We start from the raw sequence: 19,488 nt of genomic DNA on the forward strand, positions 1-19,488 counted from the left end.
AAAATACAAATATCAAGGATACATAAGCCATAGAATCCACATATAAATGAATATAATTACACATAAGATACCAAGGAGAGAACCTCTTATTAATGAATGAAAAATCCAACCCCGTATGCAACTACCATGTTCCACCTGACCATAGCTGAGCCAAATATCTCTTCAGCCAATCATCCTTGTGCCATATTCCAAGCATGAATGTGGAACTCAAACAAAAAGAGCCAACTAGGGCATCCTGAGGCTAAACCACCTCACCCTCATCAATGGAAACCAAACTTTACCACAATCCACGCTAGATCACTAGGCAAACATAATAAACATGTAATAATAGGCTTTACCATGATGTCCACCAAATCACTAGGACAAAACGAGCATGGTTTCCATCGAATTTCTCCACCTACACTATGAGGAATTTTCCTGTCTCCTAGTCTCTAGGCTTTACCGCAATCCACACGGGATCACTAGGTGATAAATGAGACACCAATCTCTAGGATTTACCACAATCCACACTAGAACACTAGGCCCTAATTGAGACTCCACTCTCCAGCATTTACCATACATCCCATCCTAAGATTACTAGGCCTGATGGAGAGCATCCACCTCTAGGATTTACCGTGTATCCCACTATTCACCAGTTGAGGATTCCTAAGCCCACTAAGGCAACACACAATAGAGCTTTACCAAAACCCATTGTTCGGTTCAGGGGTTACTAGGCCATGTGTTCTTTTATTTAGAGATCCACCTCAATCAGGTTCAAATCCATCCGAAAATCTAGCTCAACCAAAACATGAGAACCCCATCACACCATGCTTATCTGGAAATGGCAGGGCTAGGCTGAAAACATGGTCAGACCTAGAAAAACCCATGCTATGATAACAAAGAATCATATGCAATACCATGCATGCCAAATCTAGCAAGGAAATCTTACATGCAAATCCATACCTACAAAGAAACCTCTTGTAGCTAGTTGATCTTGCTCATCCTTGCTTGTTCCTTCCTTCCTCTTGCCTTCCTTTCCTTTCTTGATCGAATGCCAATGTGCTCCAAGAAAACTCTGTGTCCAAGAGTGAGAGAGAGAGAGAATAATGAGAGAGATCCAAAAATGAACTAACAAAAGTAACCAACTGATACTTAGAAGCCCTTTTATTAATTGGGCCTCTATTTTCTTCATTTTCCTCCTCAAATGCAACCTGTCGCCTTTCACCTTCATTTTTTGCTATTTTCCATTATTTTCATAAATAAAATGCCCATTAATGCCACCTTTCCTTTCCAAATGCCTTAGCCATTTCCTTTGACAATTTCATTAGCCATAATAAATCAATGAACACCCACATTAGGTTGTATTTCCTAACATTCAGCTTGGAATAAGTGTCCCATCAACCATGGTTATTATTTTTCCTTTATCAACTTTTATTACATGGAATTTTCACTAGGGCTGTTACAGGATGAGTCTAAGATGTGAAGGGAGCTAGTGGCTACAAACCCTATCACAACATCTAGGCATTGTATTTAGTTGAAGATTTGGGGCTTACAGTGGTTGCATGTAGAGTGTTTCAATATTCATGGTAGATCATGAGTTTATGTTTCTCATTTTGGGTTTCAAACATGGTTTTTTGTTGATATGGTTTGTTATAGGCTTAGTTGATTTCTTTCCTTAATCAATTATGTTGAATTTATTTTTTGTACTATGGGTGGTCTTTTCAACCCTCACATGGATGGCCATGGCTCTCTGCCTGCATGGTAGATTAATAAATATGGACTATATGATTCCTTCTCTTGATTCTTGGTTTTCTATCTTTGAAGAAGAACATTAAACCCTTAAGGACTGAGGGATGATTTGTAACTTCACCAATATTTGGCCCAATTATAGCTTTTTTTAGAATGGATATTTAAAAGGAACATTAAAACCCTTAATAAATGAGGATTGATTGGAAAGTTCACTAAAAAATGGCCCAATTATAGATCTATTTTAGAATGGACATTTAAAAATTTGGAAAATTATGATATCCCCACTAAATAATTTTTCTAAGCATATTCCCATTTTTGCAATTTTGACATTAGGAGAAAAGTTTGATGTTTGGTGACTTAGGAAAAGTGGGTTAAGTAAGGCCCCACTTGATTTTTGGAGGATAGGGAGGCCATGGAAATTAGAAAGAAGGTATTTTGCCAATGGAATGTGGGGGGCACAAGGAGGGATTTCGAACCACATGAGCAATTCGCACTAGAGGAGGGCGGAGAGAAAGAGGAGGTGCGACCTATTGGAGATTGGGGCCCACCAAAGGAGAGAGGATTAGCACTTACAAATATCACATGGAGGCCTTCATTTTTCATCTTCAACCTATTTTATTTAAGAAATCGAACTCTCAGAGTTGTTGAGTACAAGAAGAGAAATGTTGCTTAACACATGAATTTTAGGTGCAATTCTATTGTCATTTTCGAGAAATTGAAGCATCTATCTAGTGATGAAATTTGGGAGTCTAATTCAAGGCTTCCCTTGAGAATATTGCAGGTGTTTCACCCAGTTCTATGTGTTACCTAGGCACATATGGTACTTGACACTCTTCACTTGGAGCAGCTATAGTTGGTTGGAGGTTCTATGCTTTTACAGAGGCATTCTTCCTAGTTGAGGCCGAATTTTTGGAGTAATTTGTAGGGCCGAGATTGAGACTAGTGCTTGGGCTGAATTTCCTTTAGTTTAGTATTGAAAAAAGTTCACTATATGAAGCTTGCACAAGAGTGAGGAGAAAATTGTTTTCAAGAGAGATTGGGTTGGAGACAAGGTAGTTTTGCATAACAAACATTGTGTGGAATTTGGTGGCACTCCAATAGTGGATTTGGACTATATTGAGTATAATGATTTCTGTAGTGCATAGAGGTAGACAAACTAGGACATTCACACTCCTTGACGGCTTCTGGGTCAGCTGGAATCAACGTGAGATTTTTTGGGTTTGGTGTGAGGAGCTCCAAGCATTTTTTGTAGAATTTTCTGAGCAGTGTGGAGGGAAAAAATTCGAGTTCTATTTTAGCAATAGTGGTAGTATTTTCTAGGTAGTACACAAACCTTGTGGGAGCCATTTCCAAAACCCGAGTCATTATATTCTTACTTGGGTTTTTCATAGCTTACATTAACAAGCCCATGTTCTATCTTTTTTGTCGTATTATGTACTCTATTTCTAGATATCAATAAAATGATTCGGTTTCCTTGCCCAATTCATTTTTCTTACTAATTATACATGCATGTTTTAAATTCTGTTTGCTGTAGCTTAGTTCATGTTCTTGATTTTCACTATTATTTCCTATTTGGAATATTATAGTGGTATCAAAGCATGTTCCTGGCTTGTTGTGGGAAAAATAACAGGTGATGCCACCTAGGTACATTTGAGTAGTATTTCACAGAGGCATAGGTAGACATAGAGCCATAGGGAGAGGTCAAGGTAGAGGAGAAGAGCTTGTCTCTTTTTAAGACATAGACCATGAAAATTCCATGGATGACATAGAGAACCAGGAAGGCAATGAGTAGCCTAGATAGGATGATTAGGGGTAGTTTCTGGAGGAGTTGGTGAGGCAAAACAAATAGTCAATGAAGTAGAACCAACAAGTTTTAAAGATGATGCAACAAATGATGGGAATGAAAATATATAACCAATGGGTTCAACTCAACAATGGAGAAGGTGGTTACCAAAATGGAAAAGGAAGCTACACACATGCAGACACATTTCAACATAATAACACCCATATGTACGACCAGACTAGCCATCCTACCATACCTTATTTCCTAGTTGAACCTAAGAGGGAGAAAAATTTAGACACCTTTATATATTTGATGAGCTCTTTTGTAGATGGAATCAATGAGTATGATGCACAGGACCCTAGGATTAGAAGACTTTTACGATTTGGATATTTTTGTCACCTAAAGGAGAAGCACAAATTAGGAGCAGGAACATCATATATAGGGGATTAGCATAATCAAAACCAAGATACACATAATTTGGCAGGGAAGTTTACACTTCCAAATTTTGATGGTTCAACCAAGAGTTCGGCTAGGGCATGGATACAGAAGTTGGATACTTACCTCCATTTGCACCCCATGCAAGAGACAAATGCTATCAGGTTCGCCACTCTATACTTGGACAAAGATTTGTGTTGGGGCATGCCTCCTTCAAATCCTACATTGATGACCCAAATGGAAAATGGCATCCACGCATGGTATTCATCCACCCATAGTATTTATTCACCCTTTAAATTTACCCATGGCATTGTAAGTGGAATCCACCCATGCTATTTATCCACCCATGGAATTTACCCCTGATATTGTAAGTGGCATCCACCCATGGTATTTTAAGTGGCATTGACCCTTGGTATTCACCCTCCCATGGTATTTATCCACTCATGGAATTTATCCATGGTATTGTAAGTGACATCTACCCATGGTATTTACCCACCCATCGAATTTACCTATGGTATTGTGACAAAAAAAGGTTATAAGTAACAAGTTGCATTTTGTAAAAGGACAGATTGTCCACCACAATGTAGCCTTTACAATTATTATCTATTTTAATAAAAAAAATTCTTTGTGGTTTTGTTATTGTGTGTTCTCCTCTTTTCTTCTGACATTTCAATTTTTCAGATCTTGGGGGCCTTCCCCCAAGATCCAGATCAATGGTATCAGAGCTAGGTTATGATTCCATGGGAATGAGGGTTTGATGCATATTTCAGTTTCAAATTTTTGCAGCAATATTCAACAAAATTCAGGCACATGCTACGACCTCCATAGAGCACTTTGTTGGGTAAAATAGGAATACTTGTTTTTTTTTTCATTTTTTAGGAATTTTCTTAGGTGGCACGTTTGCAGATCAAATATGAAACTTTTGGTGCAAAATTTACTAAAATAAATAATAGATCTTGATTTCTTGAAAAAAAAAATCCAAATTAAAAAACAAAATCAGTCGAATCAGAGTCTGAATGAGGGAGATATTGCTGATTTAAAATCCACTATGTTCCATAATTTTTTCTAACGACAATTCATGGATGACAACTCTCCTATCATTTTTTGTTGTTTTGTGCATAATTTAAAAAAAGTTATTGTAGATATGAGCTCCTCTAAAAAAATCACCCAATTAAAAGAAATTTTGGTCGAATCAGAGTTCGGATGAGGGAGATATCACTAATTTAAACCAACTCTATGTTTCTAAACTTTTGTGATGGCAGGATAGTTGCAGCGCGAATATGAGTTTCCAGAGTGTCTAGGTAGAGATTTCAATCACATGGGAAGATGTAGAATGGTCATTCTATTTCTAAAAATATGTTATGATAAATATTCCAAGTTATATTGACCAATTTATGCCCATTTTAAATCTGGAGCAACATTCAAAGTGGGTTCCCTTTGGAGATGTGCCCTCCCATCTTGCTTTAGTAGGCACTTGCTTCACATTCATTAGTTTAGCATAGCATCATCTAGCTTGTGTTATTTTAAGGTGTTCCCTCCAAGCCTAGGCTATGTAGGCACCTGCTACTTCATCAACATTCAGCATCATGATTATGGGTCAACCACACAAAATCCTTGTCATCGAAGTCCATTTTCTAGGTCGTACACTATTAGTATCACAATTGGTCACAAGAATTACAGGGTATCTCAATCCTTAGATCTTCATTTTTCATGGTTATTGGTCATCCACAAACCCACACTTCATCGAAGTCCATTTGCTATGTTGCACATTGTTAGTATCACAGTTGGTCACAAGAATTACAGTGTATCTCTATCCTCAGATCTTTGTTTCTCATGGCTATGGGTCAACCAAAAAACCACACTTTATCGAAGTCCATTTTATAGGCCTCACACTATCAATATCACAGTTGGTCACAAGCATTATAGGGTATCTCTATCCTCAGACCTTTGTTCATCACAGTTATGGGTTAACCACACAAAAACATTCTCTTTAGTGGCTCTTCATGTTCAACAAAGGATTCTCAAGAGGGAACTTCAAGCAATGGGGACCATTGCTTCTTAAGGAGGGAGGAATGATTCGAATGGAAAATGGCATAAACCCATGGCATTCCTACACCAATATTATTCATTCACCTATTAAATTTACCCATGGTATTGTAAGTGGCATCCAACCATGGTATTCATCCACCCATGGTATATATCCACCCATGGAATTTACCCATGATATTGTAAGTGGCATTCACTCATGGTATTCATTCACCCATGGTATTGTAAGTGGCATCGACCCTTGGTATTCATCCTCCCATGGTATTTATCCACTCATGGATTTTACCCATGGTATTGTAACTGAAATCCACCCATGGTATTTATCCACCCATGGAATTTCCCTGTGGTATTGTGACCAAAAAAGGCTATAAGTAGTGAGTCGCATTTTGTAAAAGGACATATTTTCCACCATAATGTAGCATTTATAATTATGATCTATTTTAATAAAAAAGGTTTCTTTTTGGTTTTGATATTGTGTGTTCTCCTCTTTTCTTCTGGCATTTCAATTTTTAGATCTTGGAGGCCTCCCCCCAAGATCTGGATCAACTGAGTTCACGTGGAGATTTATAAACAAATTTGATTGGAAGGACCTTAAGATACACTTCCAAGAGATTGTTAACGTAAGATAGATAGGAAATCTTAAGGAATATATGGAAGAGTTCCATAGACTAACTGTAATGGTTTCTGATATTTCAGAGTCAAGGATGATCATGCTATTCATTGAGGGGTTAATAAAACCATTGCATAGTTGGGTGAGGGTTTATAGGCCCATATCTTTGCAGAATGCCAATAACTAGAATAGGGAAATGCTTGACGTCGTTCCTAACAGTAGATCACAACTGCATTGCTGACCTACCTTTCCTCACAAAGATAAGGACATTAGACCTCCTCACAAGGAGTGGACCGGATGTGGACACCATATGATGAGACCAGGAGAGACCTCTAGAAGAGGAAATTGTGCTTCACATGCTAGGAGTCGTTAGCACTAGGACATCAGTGTACCAAGGGAAATACCTACTACATAAATATTTTCTTAGAAAATGAGCGAGAGGATGAGTCCATGCTTGAGGAAAGAAGATGAGAGGACAATCTTTAGGGTGTGGGAGGAGGCCCACCTTTCACAGTCCTTATAGGAGGTGTCATTGCCTTACTTGTGGGATTTCGAGGTATTTCAAAATTTATTGATGCACAGATGGTGGAGTGGAGAGGGATACGCACAAAACATTTTAAGGTGTTTGTAGTACTGGTACCGAGGAACTAGAATATGCATTGCACAAGATATGTCCCCAAGTTGACATTGACTATGAGGAAATATTCAATCATAGATCATTTCTTTGTAGTGAACTTGTTCCAAGTGGATATTGGTGGCCATCGACCTATTCCACCTAGACCTCTAGCCGGTTTCATTTGTTTCCTTGTTTATTTCAGCATTTACTATTTTTAGTAGTTTTTTGGGTCTTGAACTTCCGAAGCAGTTTTGACCCCATAAACGGCATTTTTTTGAGGTCCACTGCAGGCCCATTGCCTTAGGCAAGGGCTGAGGTAAATCCTGTACTACTCAAAGAGAAATTTTCAACAAGGTTTCATACACATAAAATGAAGATAATATGACCAAGTTATGACACCGGAAGTTGGTTTCCCAACTAACCCCAACGAGGCCCACAAACTCTTGGCATTACATCTCCTAGGGTTATGATTTTGGTTTTATATAGTTTTCTCATGTTTTTCAATAATAAATAGGCCCTTGAGCCTCATTGTAACATAGTTAAGAGGCATGTAGCCGCCACAGCTCTTCTCAGCGATAAGCTACCATCACCCGAGCTAATCTTATTTCCATTCTATTTGTAAGCATATTTCAGTGTTTGATATTAAGGAAATGAAGTGTTATTTCTACTGCATATCTATAATTGTGGTTATATATGTAGTTTTTTATGTTCATGTTTAAGTTCAGATCAATGGTATTAGAGTGATCTTCTCTTTCTATGTTTTTCTTTGCATGTCCCCAACGAGGTCAGGATATAAGGAGTTAGGGCTAGAAATGGTCGAACCTTTGCAAGACCAACCTCAAATTTCCTAACGGCCTCCAATGGCAGAAGATAAGAAATACGAGGGGGTAGGAGATCCTTTGAAAATCTTGCTCGAAGAATCCCTCGAGCAACAAAGGAACATGATGATGGACAACTTTTCCCATATCCTTCAGCAGCTACCCAAAGGCGATGCAGCTACTTTTGGAAGCTACTCTTGAAGTGCCACACCTTTAAGGTAAAATTTAACTTTGACATCCCCATATTTGAAGGTCAAATAGATGCGAACACCGTAGGTAAATGGTTAAATTTGATAGAAGCATATTTTTTGTTCATGATTTTTCTAGCCGAGAAAAGATTACATTTTCACTTCTTAAAGATGCCCCCCACGTCAAGGACTGGTGGGAAACCTATTGTGAGAAGAAAGATGAAAGTACAACCTCACTGTTTTCCGCTGCACCCACTTGGAATTTGTTCGAGGATGCCATCAAGGAGTAGTACTACCCTGTTAGGAGTTGCGAGGATAGATACATAAAGAGGATCATACTACAGCATGAAAGCTACCAGCATGTGCTAGAGTTTATGAATGTTTTCCATACCCTTCAAACGAAGTTGGGTACCGAGGATTCTGAGAAACATTTGGTACTCAAGTAGCGTGGCTGCCAACATGGGTACATCTAGGATGAGATGGAGTTCCTAGACATCTCCTCACTTGGCATGACGTACTGGTACGCTGTCAAGGTTGAGCAGAAGTTTAAATAGAAAAAATGAGACTTTGGATTTGTGAATATGAAGCAAGGGAAGGGCAGCCCCAAACCATAGAACAAAGGGAAAATCCAAGGTGGGGCGACCAAGGATAAACCATCGAAGCCACAAGAAAAGAACAACAACATGAAGACAAAGAAGGACATGAGAAAGTGGCTTGTGTTCCATAAGATCTCCACTCACAACACAAGTGAGTGTTGGGCCAAGCAGTCACTGGTGGTCGAGCTGAAGGCTTCTATGTTAGATGCATGTTATGAATCTGAGTTAGAACCCGAGAAGGGGAATGAAAAAGGGAAGAAAATCATTGATGTGAAGCCCAGTGCCACTATGGCCACCACCAAGATCCAAAAGATCAAGCTTGAAGATCCATAAGAGGGGGAATGCTTATTCCACTCATAGATGTGAGTGGAGTGTTCTCCGATGTAGTTCATTGTCAACAACGAGAGCCAAAATATCCTCATTTCAATAGATTTCGTCAAGCGGTTGGGTCTACCAACTACAACACATCTGCATCCATACACTATCGGGTGGCTTCACCAAGGATGAGATCTCTGCATCAGCCAACAGTGTCGCCTTCCCTACAACATCAAGCCCTTCATGAATGAGGTATGGTGTGATGTTGCTCCTCTTGACGTTTGTGATGTATTATTAGGAAAAACATACTTAAGGAAGTGACATGTTGCATATGAATCTAGACCTCGATCTGTTATTATTTCTTTGGGTAGTAAGTTATACATGATACCAGAGGTAGCCCCACTTGCTGCCATCTCCTTGATCTCTACTAAGCAATGCAATAAGGTCATCTCCTAGACTGGGAAATTTGTTTTCTTTTTTATTCACTCTCAAATTAAGGGCAAGGTCATAGCCACATCCATGGCCCTTGGGAAGGGTTCCTCCAAGTAGGAGAAGCAGGTGGATACGGTCATGGAAGAATACAGGGACATCTTCTCCTCACCCACAGGGGTACCCTTGCATTGTCTATTCAAGAATTCGATCGATGTGACTCCTGGAGCACCTAAACCCAACGAGCCAATATATAATCACTCCATTATGGAAAATGAAGAGATCAAGTGGAAAGTCTAGGAATTGCTACAAAAAGGGAATATCCGACCATGTTCCTCACCTTGCGGGGGCTCGTTTGTACTTATATAGAAGAAGGATGGGACTTGGAGGCTCTACATTGATTATGAGGCATTAAAAAAAATCACTGCCAGGAACAGGTATCCAATCCCATGGATTGATGACCTGCTAGACCAACTAAAGGGGTCCAAATATTTAAGCAAGATCGATTTGAATTCTAGTTATCATTAGGTTCCAATAGATCCCACAGATGTATGGAATACCACCTTTAAATCCAAGGAAGGCCTTTTCGAATGGTTGGTTATTCCCTTCGGGTTGAAAAATGCCCCTGCTACTTTTATGAGGCCAATGGATGACCTCTTGCTGTTGGGCACATACAAGATGTCTTTTAGAACTCCTAAATGCTTCACACTAATTATCGACCTGAGTAAGTCTTTTTGTTTCAAGAGTGTACACAATATGTGCAGGTGATGGAAATCGTTGGATCTACAGAGAGTAATGCTTTAAGATAACTTATTGATTTCAGTACAAGAGTAAATGGATCAAACCATAAACTAACAAACTTGTAACTTCAAAGAAATTACACTATTCAAGCATCAAAACTCATTCTTAATAAAAAAGATCTAATTGCAATTATAGGCCATAAGCACATCAACCGAGTGCATTGTAGCGGTAATAGAGCTCTTTCAGCGGAATAGAAACTTTTGCATAACAGTAATGCACCTGATCTAACCAACAATACTCTGGCTCTCAATTAACAGGAAATAACTCTTATCTAATAATTGAATCAATATACGACATAAATAAATGAAACCAATCAACAGAAATAAGAAATAATGCGTGGAATGCACAAACTCAACAACGGTGATTTATATACCAAGTAGATCAATCATGAAACATGAATGATATATTACTCATTAACTTTGAATTTCTTTACAGTAACGATATGTTCTTTAGAATAACACTTTGTCTCTTAAAATTACAGCTAAAGTAAAAAGGCAAAAGTTGTTCTATTCTATTCCTTTTCCTCTCTTATAGTCAAAGAGGAAAAGAGATAACTATGATTCCTTAGGATCAGGAGATCTCGAGGAATTTGCGACCAAATACTATTATCAGTACAATCTTCCATCCTGCACTGGTCCTTCCGATTCACTTCTCAATTTGACCGTACAAGACACGCTCTTTTCTCCTTGTTTAGCCTTTGTTGTTCAATAGATTGAACAACAATTGTCCCATTAGCTAATCTCTGCATAAAAAGCAACGCAAGTTAGTTTTGACAGCCAAATCATATCAAAAGCAATTTCGTTCACTTTTTATCGAAATTATATCAAAACCTTATTACATCATGGCACAAATGCATAAAAAGGAGGAAAAAACTAATGTAATCAAAGGTAAATTTATACCTGTTGCATGGTCCAACATACTCCCCTGCTTACCTTGTTTCATGTCCTCATGAAAATAAGTAGTTATTATGTAATGCAGTTAAAGAGTAAGTAGGAAAGACTTTTTCCTTATAGAATCTAAAACTGTGATTTTGTATTAAATTTGCAAAGGCTATCCCTTCATGACCGTAAGGCAACTCATAATCAGAACAGTATCCTTCAGGAGGGTACCAAATAACAGGGCTCCTAAATCGAAATCCTAGCCAATGTGGTCCTTCCCTAAAGATAATATTACTATATGTGACAAAACGGCCTGCGACAGCTTTAAAATTCTTGTAGCCAAATGGTTCTCTATTCTTGACACTATTGGTGGAGACTATCCATCTCTATTTGGATGCAGATAAGCACCTCTCCTGTATAGATAAGAAATACACCCTTCTTGCTTGCACAAATTCTTTATGTATAGGCCCCAGATTCTTAATTACTCCCCCCTATTGCATGAACCTCTTGTGTCTAACAAAAAGATGTAAGGGTTGAGTAGGCTCACCCCTTACCCACAAATCTAGTCCATTTTATTTCCTTTGAAAGGTGTTATAAGCCCTGGACCACTTAAGTTGGTTCACTGTGAAGGAAATTATTAGAACTGAATGTCCCCAAAAAAAGGGCTAGGATTGTTATACCTCCACGTCTAATAAAAAATTACGCAAATAAAGTTCATAGAGAAGATGTTGGAATTTTATCACATTCTCCTTACAACATTTTATAAATTCTTCGTTCGTCTTCATTTCAACTGACTTGTTTGCCTTAACAACTTTAATCTTCAACAGTAAATATATTTCCAACAAAAACAGAGCATAGTTTGTAGCAGGAGATCTGCAAGATAAGACATCAGAATATAAAGAGAAAATAGCATCAATCTGACCCACAACCTTATCTAGCTTGGATTTTACTTTCTCAGCTTTTCTTCCTCCTACCTTGACTTAGCCAAAGTTTCATCCTCAGTTATGGTCAAATCATTGAATTGCTTCTGCAACTCCTGATACTTTTGCAGAGGAACCGTCTCCTTCTTACATTGTGCTAAAGAAATTTGGGCTTGTATCAACTCCTCCTGTAACTCTAGAATAATAGGATCACTACTTGATGGAGCATCATTGAATATTTCTTATGTCTATGTGCTTTTGTTGTGAGAGGATAAACCCTCCATTTGAATAGCCATATCTATCAAATCTATATGAAAGATTGTTTGTGTGGCTACCGTCTGAGTAGAAATAGTTTCAGTTTGGGTTCCTATTGCCTTACCTTCACATACTTCTATCTGTATGGCCACAATGACTAACTCAGAAATAGTTCTCAGAGCTTCCCCATTTGTGGCTTCTTTTAATTTCCAACGCAACCACTTAACCATCTTCTGAAGCTTCTAGTATTTCTTCTTCAGCTTTCTTAACTTTATTTCAGCCACTTGCTTCTTCTGAGAAGCATCCTCTATAGGAACAGGTTTATCAATACCCTTTGTGTTTGAGGGATCTTGGTGCTCATCATGGCTATGTTCCACTATAAGTGTGTCACCTTATTGTCTTCATAAAAGTAGTGTACTTCATGCCATGAAAAGAAAACAAAATGAGAAACAAAAGAAAAATGGGGCGGAGCGTTCGAGTGAACATCAATCATTCAGACAAGCGAAGAGCAATCACATAAAAGAAAAATTTTGTTGTTGAATTGGAATTGAATAGTAGAGATACGTAAAAGGTGTTGTTCAATCATTTGAAAAAAAATAACCACAAAGAGAAAAAGTGTTGTTCAATTGGGATTGAACATTAGCTGTTCATTTGAATGAACGACAATTGTTCAATCAAAGGAACAACAAAACACACACTGGGATGTAAAAGTGTTGTTCAGTTGTTTGAACAACAGTTGTTCAATTGAATGAACAACAAAACATGCCAAAAAATAAAGTGTTGTTCAATTGTATTGAATAGCAAAATCTCGCAAAAAAAGAAGTGTTGTTCAATTGGATTGAACAACAGCTGTTCAATAGATTGTACAACAACTATTCAATTAATTGAACAACAAAATCATGAAAAAAGGAAATTGTTGTTCAATTGGATTGAACAATAGCTGTTCAATAGATTGAACGACAACTATTCAATTAACTAAACAGCAAAATCATGCAAAAAAGAAAGAAAATGTTGTTCAATTAGATTGAACAACGGTTGTTCCATAGATTGAAAAGTAGCTGCTCAATTAACTGAACAAAAAAACAAGTAGAGAAAAAGAAAAAGAACATCAAATCAAATAAACAATCATAATTACATATTTTACAGAGAAGAAATAAATTTTATAAAGATAAAGCTGCCGAAGGATTGCCTTCTGCAGCTAAAACTTACATGGTGGGGTCCTCACGTATCTACTGGTAGAAAGATTCTCTGGTAAGTGGTTTTCAGTAGAGGCGCACCTGATGCCCATTCACTTTAAAAGAAGAACCAAACCCATAAATGGTGGTCAGCGTAAGAGTGCCATTGTCGTGTACTTGCTTTATTTCATAGGGGCCTAACCACCTAGTTCGCAATTTGCTAGGGAAGTCTTGAAACCTGGAATCATAAAGGAGTGCCCTGTCACCCTCATGAAATGTATTTTTGTTAATCATGGCATCATGCCATTTGGCTCTTTTTTGTTGAATAAGTGTCGTATGCTGTAGAGCCAATAGCCCAACTTCATCTAATTCATTCTTCTGCTGTATCCTATTAACCTACGCTTCGGTTAAATCCAATCCCACTTCCTCAGCTGTCCTTAGTGTGTGAATTTAAAAATCTATGGGAAAAATTGGTTCTTTACCAAATACCAATTGATATAGAGAGTATCTAGTAGTGTTTCTCCAAGTTATGTGATACGCCCACAAGGCCTCTGGTAGTCGAGCAGCCGAGTATCATCGATGTGATGAAACTGGCTTTGTTAGAATAGCTTCAATAACTTTGTTGGTACTCTCTACCTGCCTGTTCACCTGCAGGTGATACAGAGAAGTAATTTTGTGTGTGATATGATGATTTTTCAATGTAGAAGCAATCTTGTGACCCACCATCAGTAATTACTTCTTTGGGTAAGCCATACCGCACAAAAATTTCAAAAAGAAAGATAATAATGGTTTCCTTTGTTGCTCTCGGCAATGCTACTATTTCCACCCACTTAGTTACGTAATCTGTTGCAACCCATATATATAATTTCTGGTTGGATGGTGGTTTGAACAGCCCAATGAAATCTAATGCCCAACACTCAAAGGGTTCTATCACCAACTGTGGATGCAGGGGTATTTCGTGAGATTGGCCAGGGTAGCCTATTCTTTGGCAACTATCACATGCGTGGACAAATTTCTTAGCACATTTAAAAATAGTGGGCCAGTAGTAGCCCATCTGTAGAATTTTATGTCCAGTTCTACGGTCTGCAAAGTTTCCATCACAAGGTCCATCATGGCAAGCTTTTAGGATATCATAAATTTTGTCCTCCCTAATGCACCTACGGATGTGCATATAAAATCCTGTGTGGAAAAGGTATCCTCCAATCTAGGAGAAACGAGTGCTACATTGAACGATCAATTTCCTTTCTCTGGGTGTCAAATGTTTGGGCAATTTTCCCACTACTAAGTAATTTGCTACATCTGGATAGAATGGTGTTTTTACGGCCACAACAAACAAATGTTCATCTGGGAATTGACCATCTACTGCCACTGTATCATCTGTTCTCGGCACTTGGGAGAGGAAGTCTGCCACGAGGTTCTCCTTCCCTGGTCGATTCCTTATAGTTATGTCAAATTCCTACAAAAGTAGTAACCAATGAGTCACTCTTCCATTTGTAATTGGTTTGTTGGCTAAATATTTAATGGCAAAGTGATCAGTATATAGAAATACAGGATATCCAGTTATATAGTGTCTAAATTTGTTTATAGCATAAATAACATCTAAAAACTCCTTTTCTGTTACTGTATAATTCAACTCAACAGGAGTAAGGTTTTTGTTGATGTAATATATAGCATAAGGTTTCTTGTCTTCTTCTTGGCCAAGAACAACTCCAATGGCTGTATCTAATGCATCTGATGAAATATGGAAAGGTATATCCCAATTTGGGCCTCGTAATACTAGTGTTGTCGATACTAACCGTTTCAGATCTGTGAAGGTAGTGTCACATTTATTAGTCCATATAAAATCAACATTTCCTATCAAGGCATATAAAGGTGCAACAACTTGTGAAAATTTCTTAATAAATCTACGATAATATCCAACAAATCCAAAAAAAATACTTACCTCTGTTTTAGTGCAGGCAGTGGCTAATAAGAGGATTACTTGTATCTTTGCTGTATCTACCTAAATTCTAGCTGCTAAAATGTAATGACCCTGAATCAGGCCCTCCGTCATCATCATCTGACACTTCTCATGACTTAAATCATAGCCTAGTAGCAACACACCATTCTAGGACTTTCTCCAGTGTTTGTAATGCCTCACCAAAGTCATCCCCATAGGGTGTGAAATTGTTCATGTACACCTCCAATCCTTCATTTATTAAGTCTGCAAAAATACTGAGTATGGCTCTTTGGAATGTAGCAGGTGCATTGCACAATCCAAAAGGCAATACCATTGGTGGGCTCCATTATTGTAGCAATAATGCTACAACTCCTGGAGCTTCCTTCTCTAATTTTATCAACCCGGTAGTTCGTAACAAACTTGGAAGCGACGGTGCTGTATGCACAAGTACTAGCTCTTGTCGCAGCTGTCACTTGGTTAGCTGGCACAAGTCCGCTAGGGCTCAATCCAACTTCTATATGTTCTCAGAAGAAGCTTTTTAAGTGATGAACGAAAGCTATCTCAAAGGAAATTAACCTACTTTGCAAGAATGAACTGAAAGCCAACAAAACATGGAAACCCTAGTAAACCCTAATTTTACCAGCTTAATCCTTATGATGCGATGGTGGGGATGCAACTTCTAAAAGTGATGCCATTACTTCTATCGGGATGAGATGCATGTGTTTAGACTACTTTCATCTGAAGAGAACATGTTTTTGTATTTTTTCTCAAGTTGTTGGAGTTATTATGACTGTGCTTCTTACTGGGTCTTGACTGTGCAGGGGTAGATCAAGGGGAGGAAGGCTTGGAAAAGGTCAGGAGGACTCTGAGAGGGTCTAAGGGATCCCTCACATCATTCCATAGGAGTTCACAAAGTTCAGATGCCTGGCAACCGTGTTTGCAAGCTTCTACAGGATGTCTGCAGGGGATTCTACAGGAAGTTCAGGATTTCTACAGGAAGTCTGCTAACTTCTACAGGATGTTCTGCAATAGGATTTTTGGGTGATGGATGAGTGAATGAGCTGTGTGGGTGGATAGAGATGTAGGAGGGGAGCTTGTGATAGCTTATGGACAGAGAGGTGAGATGGAGAGGGAGTGTGTAAAGATGGTTGATCTAGAGGAGGTTAGAGGCAATGGAAGGTCGAAAAGATAAAACAACGTAGATGATAGAAGAGTTGGGAGGCAAATGATCGAACTGGGGGGTGAGTAGATGGTTTAGGCACGGCTCAGAAGGATAAGGAAATGATAGAGTGGTGCTACGCAGTGTAAATGAAACAAATCACCCGTGTCTTGCACAAAACCGAGAATTCATCAACCTATTCTAACTAATTTTATAAAATCATAGAACAGCAATGTCGTTTTTAAGGGAAAATCATGCAAGGTGCTGAAACAACGAATTATTGCTCGAGATCTAAATGCATGGACACTTCTACAAATGGAAATATTACGTTAAAGCTTGCATGAACATGTAAAACTGTGTTTTTTGGTGGTTGGCACGGTCTGCACTCCCAAGCTCTAAACAGAGGTGGAAGTAAGTGTGCAATCAACCTTTTCTTGGAACTCTGATGAATTCTAATCCCCTTACTCTAATCTAAATTACTGAAAGCACTTTATCCATGAAACTAACCTACTTAATCACATCAAGAAATTCGAATCAGCAAACTGTGTTTCCAAGTGCATGTAAAGGAAAAGAAATGAAATGCTGGAAGAAAAGACAAGTAACAATACAACGAAGGAAGCCTTAGGCTCTCAGGTTGGGCCCAACCCTGAGAGCTTAAGCTCCTTTAAGAACTCAGAGCTGCCTCAAATCTGTCTGCTTATTCATTAAGAGATAATAGTCAAAAGTCTGATAACATGCCAAAAATGGCTTACAAAAAGCAAAACAGAGCTATCAGCTCGTAGTCTAGGATAAACAACAAAGTTTCAAAAGTGCCCATCGAAGGCTACAGCCTTAATATTTATACATTATGAGGGCCAAGCTGGCCTCCTAAATTAGTGGGGCTTGGCTGTTCAACTAAAAGTAAACTGCTGTTCCCTTAGAATCCGTTGGCTGCCTTCTAACTCAGTGGTGATAGCTGTTGGAGCTCGGAGTTGGGGTGGAGATCACGAGGAAGGTCATTCAAGGTTGTGGACAACCTTCCTACAAAACCGCAATGCCACCTTGGCTGTCTCCTTGCCTCCATCTGCGTGGTTTTGCTCCATTTAATGTCAAAAAAACCTGAAACAATCATGTATTAGCCACCTAGGAATAGTGACTGCCCTCCTTCCTACAAATAACATGAATATACTAAGAAATGATGCATAAGTGATAAAAAATGAAGGGTTGAGCAAGGGTAAGTAAGCCAAATGAGCCCAAAATGTTACCAAATTTGGGGGTCATCATCACCCCCCAGCTAAAGTATTTGCTCATCCTTGAGCAACTAGTCCAGCTCTTCATCCTTTATTGCCTTTACTGCCACCCTTACATCCCAAGCCTCTGTAGTAGTGTCCTCCTTGCTGATATGGAACCCAACCCTTCTGTTCACCTCTTCCCACTGTTCATTATCATCTTTCTCTGTGCTGCCCTCCATCAATTCTAGCAGCAGTGGTGGGCTTAGCTTAAGGCCAATCCAGCTGGCCTGGAGGTTTTGCATGGATTTCTTATAGAGGGCCACCCGTACTAGAGCTTCCCTCATCCGAATTGGGGTATGATACTCTCGGATTTTCAGACTGTGGGCCAATGTATTCCATCTGCGGGTGCATGCTTGGACAGCGTTGTCTCCTAACAGTCTCTCCATGTCCTCAAAATGAGCTATGGCTTGGGCCTGTTGATCCATATATCTCAATGAAGCTTGAGGGTCAGTGGACAAGTGTTGGTGTGCCGAGATTAGTGCAACTGGGTCCCCTGGTTCTGGTCTGATGAGCAATGGCTCATTCAGCTCTCAGTTCATGACCGCTTTGGCTTCTGCTGCTCTTTTGTCCTCATGGTTTAACCATGAGGCAAACGCCATTAATTGCATATCTCCCAAGGCCGTATTGGGATCCCATGAAACTACATTAGGCAGGGCCAAATTATGGAGGTAAAACTCCGCTAATTTGGCCTTATCCTCTGATGAGCTGGTACTGCATAACTCAGTGAATTGCTACGGGTCTTGGAGCTGAGAGATACCCCTTTGTGCCAAGGTATTGATTTGAAATTGCAGCCATTGATATTTCAGGTACATGCCATAGGATTTGGCCGGCTGTCCGCATTGGATAGCATCCATGGCCCAACTGGCCATGCAGGCCAATTGTGCCTCTTTCTGCTGTAGCTGTTGTCTGAGAGCTTGCACCTCAATTTGTGCTTGCTGCTGTGCTTCCTGTAGATGTGTGGTTGGCTCTCCAAGACCGGTGTTCGGTTCCTTTTTGCCTTGCTGTTCTGCTGTGGTGTCCTTGGAGGATGTGCCTGTTCCTGTCCTCAGCTCCTGTAGCTGCAATCTCAACTTTTCATTTATTTCCTGTAAGAACACTCGTTCGCAATTCACCACGTGTTTAGCCATGGCCAATTCACTTCTGGCCTCCTTGAGCTGCTCCTGCAAGGGACCTATGTCCGCCACACCCTTTGACTTGGCTATTTTCATCCACGTGTGTGTACGGACTCTTTCTTCCTCCAATGCAAAAAACAGTGGCACAGTGAATTTCTGAGGTATAATTTTGCCAGCCTCTAAAAAGTTGTAATATGAACTCAGACTTGGCTGAGGGCTAGGCTCTGGTATATGCTCTTTCTCCACTTCTTTTGGTGGCTCTACTTCGCCCTCCCTCGGTGGTGATGAGGGTGCTTCTCCTTCCATTCTCTCTGTTTCCTTAAGCCGGGCTAAAGTTTCCTGTAGAGCATCTTCAGCATCCTGTAGCCAGGCTTTCGAGGCCAATTGGTCCAACCTATCCTTCCAGGTAGTTTT

Source organism: Pinus tabuliformis, chromosome X (assembly GCF_031772625.1).
Source record: "Pinus tabuliformis cultivar Carrire ecotype Pingquan chromosome X, CPIR1, whole genome shotgun sequence".
Classification (NCBI taxonomy): Eukaryota; Viridiplantae; Streptophyta; class Pinopsida; order Pinales; family Pinaceae; genus Pinus; species Pinus tabuliformis.